The sequence below is a fragment of the Rattus norvegicus genome, chromosome 7 (genome assembly GCF_021556685.1).
Source record: "Rattus norvegicus strain SHRSP/BbbUtx chromosome 7, alternate assembly SHRSP_T2T, whole genome shotgun sequence".
In the NCBI taxonomy this organism is placed as follows: Eukaryota; Metazoa; Chordata; class Mammalia; order Rodentia; family Muridae; genus Rattus; species Rattus norvegicus.
In genome coordinates this window covers 63,033,962-63,040,105 of record NC_141540.1, presented here as the reverse complement: position 1 = coordinate 63,040,105, position 6,144 = coordinate 63,033,962, and positions in this window count along the sequence as shown.

Below are 6,144 nucleotides of genomic sequence, written 5' to 3'. Positions count from 1 at the left end.
TACCCAAGGAGTCTGGGAATCCAGTCACAATCCCTGATTTCATATTTTACAAAATTCATTTGTGGGGAAAGGGAAGGGAGTGGGAAGGAGGGTGACGCTGCTCGATTTGACGTTAAGCCACATCCTTAGTCCCTCCTTTTTTTTTTTTTTTTATTCCAGACATAACCGCCACATTTGACACAAAGTAGTCTTGTGTAAGTTTACAAATGGTTAGAAGTAGAAACACTGGTCCTTCCCACACACTTCAGCAGGACTGGCCCACCCACGTGGAGGGACAGCCGAAGCTTTTGAGCACAAGATGAGTGGATTCAGGAGCCTCTTGAGTGACGCAGCTGACCTTATTTGTTCAGTTTAAATTGGGTCCTTAGGGGATTCGAACCCCCAGGCTTCTTTTCTTAGCTACCTTGGAGTTTAATGAGAGAACACAGAGCCAAGAGAACAAAAAAGATTGGGTCACTACATGTAGCTCATTCATCCAGAGGATACTGTGAGCTCCCTATGTCCAAACCAACCAACCAATCTTTCCCCAGACCCACTCCTGCACGTGGACTCCCCCGCATGGGGTAGTTACTCTGTGCTCACACGAAGCATCATGGAGTCATTATTGACACTGTCTGCTCTTGCCTTTCAAACCTGGCAGGAAATTTGGCCAACTCTTCCAAACATTAACATGCAGAACCCACCTACTGCAATGGTCCCTCTGAAGGTCTCCCTAACTTTCTCTTCTGCTCCCCACAGCCTGACCTCAGACCCCCAGTTCTCCACAGCCAAAGTGAGCCTGTCAGGTCACCCTTGGAAGCCCTACAACAACACTCACTCCCTCAGGGAGAAATAACATATGCTCTGTGTGTGTCCCTAGATGAGTCTAGTCTCCTGCGTCCCAGCCATGACGGCCTTGCTGCTGCCTTTGAAGCACTGCAGGCAGGCCCATCTTACAGATGCACAGTTTCTGCCGGGAAGCTCTTCTCCAGGCTGCCTTAGGCTAGCTCTCACTTCCTGGAATTTCACCCCTCCCCACCATCCTCCAAACTGCTGGTTTAACCAGGACACATTAGGCAAACTGCACCACAGAGACACATCTCCAGGCTCCTCGTCTTCATTGCTGCAGCTGCCTCACCCTGTCCTCCCTCACAAGACACTTGTCTACTCTCCCTGCCTCGTCTGCCCCCCCCGCCCCACAGAATTTATAACTTTTAATTTATTCATAATTTATGGGTCATTATCCCATCCCCAAGTAGAATATCAGCTTCACGACGGGTATCCAAAACCCATTAATGATTTATTCAAAACCAGGCATTTCGATAGTGAGTGAATAAGTGAATGATCTCTCTATGGCACTGCTTATTCATTCTCTTGAAGAATCTCCTAGCTTTGTATTATTACCTTAGCGGAGAGAAAGCAGAGGACGGAGAGGAAGAATAAAGGCATTATCATCAAAATTCCAGGCTGAAGGGCAGGAGAGATGGCTCAGCGGCTAAGAGAATATGGCTCTTCCAGAGGACCCCAGTGTGGTTCCCAGCAGCCACCTGTAATGTAACCCAGCTATAGAGCAGCCGACACCTTCTTTTGGCACATGTGACACGCACGCACGCACGCACGCACGCACACCAAATCTGTTTTAAAATTCAAGGCTGAATTTTATCATCTGAAAGTTGCAACTACCTTGTTCTTCCTAGTCTTCCTGACATTTTGTTCCTTTGGGACTGGCCAGGAAAACATGGATAACGAACAAAAGACCAGAATTCATCCACTGGTAACGTCCTGGACTTCACTTAGACATAGTGGATAGATAGATGCAAGAATGTCTGATTCAGTCTCATTCTTTGTGTGTGTTCGTGTGCGCGCGTGTGTGCGTGTGTGTGTGTGTGTGTGTGTGCGTGTGTGTGTGCGTGTGCGTGTGTGTGCGTGTGTGTGCGTGTGTGTGTGTGCGTGTGTGTGCGTGCGTGCGTGTGTGCGTGTGCGCGTGTGTGCGTGTGCGCGTGTGTGTGCGTGTGTGTGCGCGCGTGTGTACCGTGTCCTCTGGAAGAGCAGTCAGTGCTGTTAACCACTGAGCTTTCTCTCCAGCCCTCAGTCACAACTCTTAGAGTTTGTGGTTTTTTTTTTAGGTGCTCTTAAAAATTCAACCTTCCCTTCCTAAAGACTTTCACTGTGCCCAGTCTAGACTGGCTTTGTACCTCCTCCTTCCATCTTCTGAGTTCTCTCCATACCAGCCAAGTCCTGGTCCCGGTGAATCAACGCTCTGTCTAAGTAGCAGTTGGCGATGACAAGCCTTCTTTTCACAGGCTAGCAAACTACATTCCTTTAGCCTCAGGTATGATGGAGGAAATTATTAGAGTTAGGAGAGAAATAAGGCTTTCAAAATAACATACAAAACTTTCCTAAATCTTTAATAAAACCATAAGGCTAAAAATTACATGTCTTTTTAAAAACTGGGACGAATTGTTATTTACATTTATTTTGTGTGTGCATGTGTATATGTGCATATGTGTATATGTGTGTATGTGTTTATGTATGTGTATGTATGTATATGTATGTATGTGTTTGTTGTATGTATGTATGTATGTGTATGTCTTTATGTATTTCTGTATGTGTGTATGTGTGCGTATGTGAATATATGTATGTGTATGTCTCTATGTGTTTATGTATATGTGTGTATGTATGTATGTGATTGTGTATATGTGTATCTGTATGTATGTGCATGCTCAAAGCAAACATGTAGCAGTCAGTGGAAAACTTACAAGAGTCAGCCTCCCCTTCCACTATGCCAGTTCTGGGGAATCAAACTTGGGTCTTCGGGTTTGGCAATAAATACCTTTACCTACTGAGCCATTTTGCTGGCTCTGAATGAGGACAAATTTAAATAAAAAGATTAACTAGGCAAAATAAATGATAACTGGAATACACAGATGTCCGGGCACCCTAAATTAGAAGTTAAAGCAAGAGAAGTGATTCCAAATGTGCTTTTTGGTGCCTCTCTCTATGGCTCATAGCGCCCCTTAGTCACACTTTTGCTTATAGATAGGCTCTCGGGCTGGAGAGATTGACTCTTCCTGAGTTCAATTCCCAGCAACCACATGGTGGCTCACAACCATCTGTAATGGGATCTGATGCCCTCTTCTGGTGTGTCTGAAGACAGTGATAATTGTGTGTGTGTGTGTGTGTGTGTGTATAATACAATTAAAAAGATAGATAAACTCCCACTGTAGACCATCGTAGACAGAGCAGGCTAGCTTTGAACCTTCGGCAATAAGTAAGTAGTGGTTTAACTGAGAAACGCCCCTCATAGGCTGTTTGGGAAGCGATGGAACCTTTAGGAGGTGCAGCCTTGCTGGCGGAAGTCCATCTCTGGGGAGGGGTGGGCTTTGATGGCTTACAGCCTCACCCTACTCTCTCTGCTTCCTGTGTTCTATTGAGATGTGATTCCTCTACTCTCCACTTGTCTTCCCCACCACAGTGGACATCCAGTCCAATGGAAATGTCAAGCTGAAATATACTGTTCTTTAGATTGCCTCTGGCTATGTTATTTTATAACAGAAAAAAGCAAAAACAAAATAGTACTTGGTCCTCCCACCTCTGCCTCCCAAGGGTTGGGATTATAGACTTGTGTTAGGTACCATATCAGGCCATATTTAATAATCTCTGATTTTTTTCCGGTGCAAGGATTGAACCTAGGACCTCACAAGTGGTGGGTACACCCTCTCCCATTGGGCTGTGTTTCCAACTCCATATCTATTAATCACATTCATTCATTTGACTTTTCTATAATATTTTGTAAAAAGCTTCATCAATTCTTCCTCCCAGGACTTTCTCTCTCACAAGCCATGCTCACGCTCACGCCACAGATCTTGGGGGCAGACAGTCTAGTCCGAAGTCTTTGAATCTCACCCGTAGTGAATTCCAAAGCCCCTTGAAGCCGTGACATCATCTAGTATCCGTATGCTGACATCTAACCAGTCAATACTCTGGGATATCTTTAGCAATAAGTATTGTAAAAGAACAAAAGTGTTAGTTTTAACATGGCAGCCTCCGCCATAAAAGGACTAGCTGCATTGCATTCCCATACTGGTTGGCCTATGGCATTTATCAGAAAAATTCCCATGCCTCTGCACAGTCTGCCCTGTGATCTCCAGTCTAGAACCTGGGTCACTGAATCATTTGGGGTTTTGTTTGTTTGTTGTTTGTTTGTTTGAGCCCTTTTTGGCCCAACAGCAATGCCTTACTGACAGATCTATACAGGAAGGAGGGTGACTGCCTTCTGTGGACCAAGCCTCCCTGGGACCCCAGGGCTGAGGGCGTTTGTCAACGTTGGCCAAAAAGAGACTTTTTTCAAACAAGAGCAACCAGTCCACTGGGCCATTCATTCTAGAGATGGTTGAGCCAGTTAAGACCATCCTTCCAGTCTTACCACCATGAATCTTTTTGGTTTTGCTTCCTGTCAGCTCATCCTTGTCCCATCCCAGGGGAGAACAGCTGGCGGCCATGATCACTCGAGGTCAAACTTAGACGGTAAGTTTAGACATTCTGTCCATGGATTATGGTGGAACGGTGGGTATTGTGCCTCCAGAGACCACCATGTCCAGTGTTGGTCTAGTCAGACTCTAGCTTGTGTACACCAGACAGCCTTGCTCTGAAACTCTGTGGTTAGGCTGTGGACACGCATGTGCCCTTTCCCTCCTGACAGAAAAGGACTCAGGATCTGCTGGATCTGGGTTCTCTCCGTCTCCGACGTCTTTAGTTCCCACAGGATGGTAAGCATTATGAGGACACAGCCTGGTGCAGATATATGCTCGGTGATTGTCTGATGAAGGAGTGCCTGAATCAGCATGGGCTTCAGCCGGGTGTGGTGGTTTGTATCAGTTTGGGCCAGGGAGGTGTGGCCTTGTTGGAGTAGGTGTGTCGCTGTGGGCGTGGCCTTTAAGATCTTCCTCCTAGCTGCCTGGAAATGAGTCTCCTCACAGCAGCCTTCAGATGAAGACATAGAACTCTCAGCTCCACCTGTACCATGCCTGCCTGGATGCTGCCATGTTCCCGCCTTGATGATAATGAACCTCTGAACCTGTAAGCCAGCCCCAATTAAATGTTGTTTTTTAAGACTTGCCATGGCTCACAACCATCAGTAAGGAAATCCAATGCCCCCTCTTCTGGTGTGTCTGAAGACAGCTACAGTGTACTTATATAAAAGACTTGCCATGGTCATGGTGTCTGTTGACACCAGTAAAACTCTAACGAAGACAACTGGACACAGATTACTATAGTGAAACTGGAATCCCTGGTGGCTGTGAGTGTGTGTGCTGGGGACTGGACGCAAGGCCTTACAAATGCTAGGCTCGACCCTTTAACCACCTCTCCAGTTCCTTGTTCATTTGTTCTTTTCTTCACTAGTCTACAATGACTTATTGATTGTGTCAAGCACTCATTAAAACACTAGGAACGAATGAAGTGAACTAATGAAGTTCACTAGTGAAGAGTTTCTGGATTAATATATGTTTAATCTACAGTCCTTTTTTTTTTTTTTTTTTCTTTTTTTCGGAGCTGGGGACCGAACCCAGGGCCTTGCGCTTGCTAAGCAAGCGCTCTATCACTGAGCTAAATCCCCAACCCCTACAGTCCTTTTTTTTTATTTCCTTCTTATAGTACTGGGGATCAAGCCCAGGGACTTGCCCATGCATGTCAAACACTAAGTTATATTCCCAGCTCTTTACTCTGTCAGCAGCATGGATTCAGAGTTCCCTGCAAGGCTCTTAGGAGGGTTTCTGTGAGGGTTTGAGGCCAGCCTGTTCTGGGTACTGGGGCTACATCGTGAAACCCTGTAGCAAAAAAAGGGGGGGTGTTCAAGAGAAAACACAACAAAAAGCATGTCCTGCTTCCAGCACATTGTACTATACACCCCGAAAAGGGGAGGGGTGTTCTTGGTTTACCAGAACAGAGCCACACAGTAAACTGCTACAATGATGACTCACATGGGAGATGACACTGACTGTACCAGATGCTGTGGCCCTGAGTCACCAAGGCAACCTGACTCACAGAGCCACCATCGGAGTGTTCAGTGGCCAGGCTGGTCTCTTAAGAACCCAGTTTCTTTTCTTCAAATGCCTCATTGCAGTTTGTCATTGGCTAGCAATGGAGAGTCAGCTTCCCCCTTCC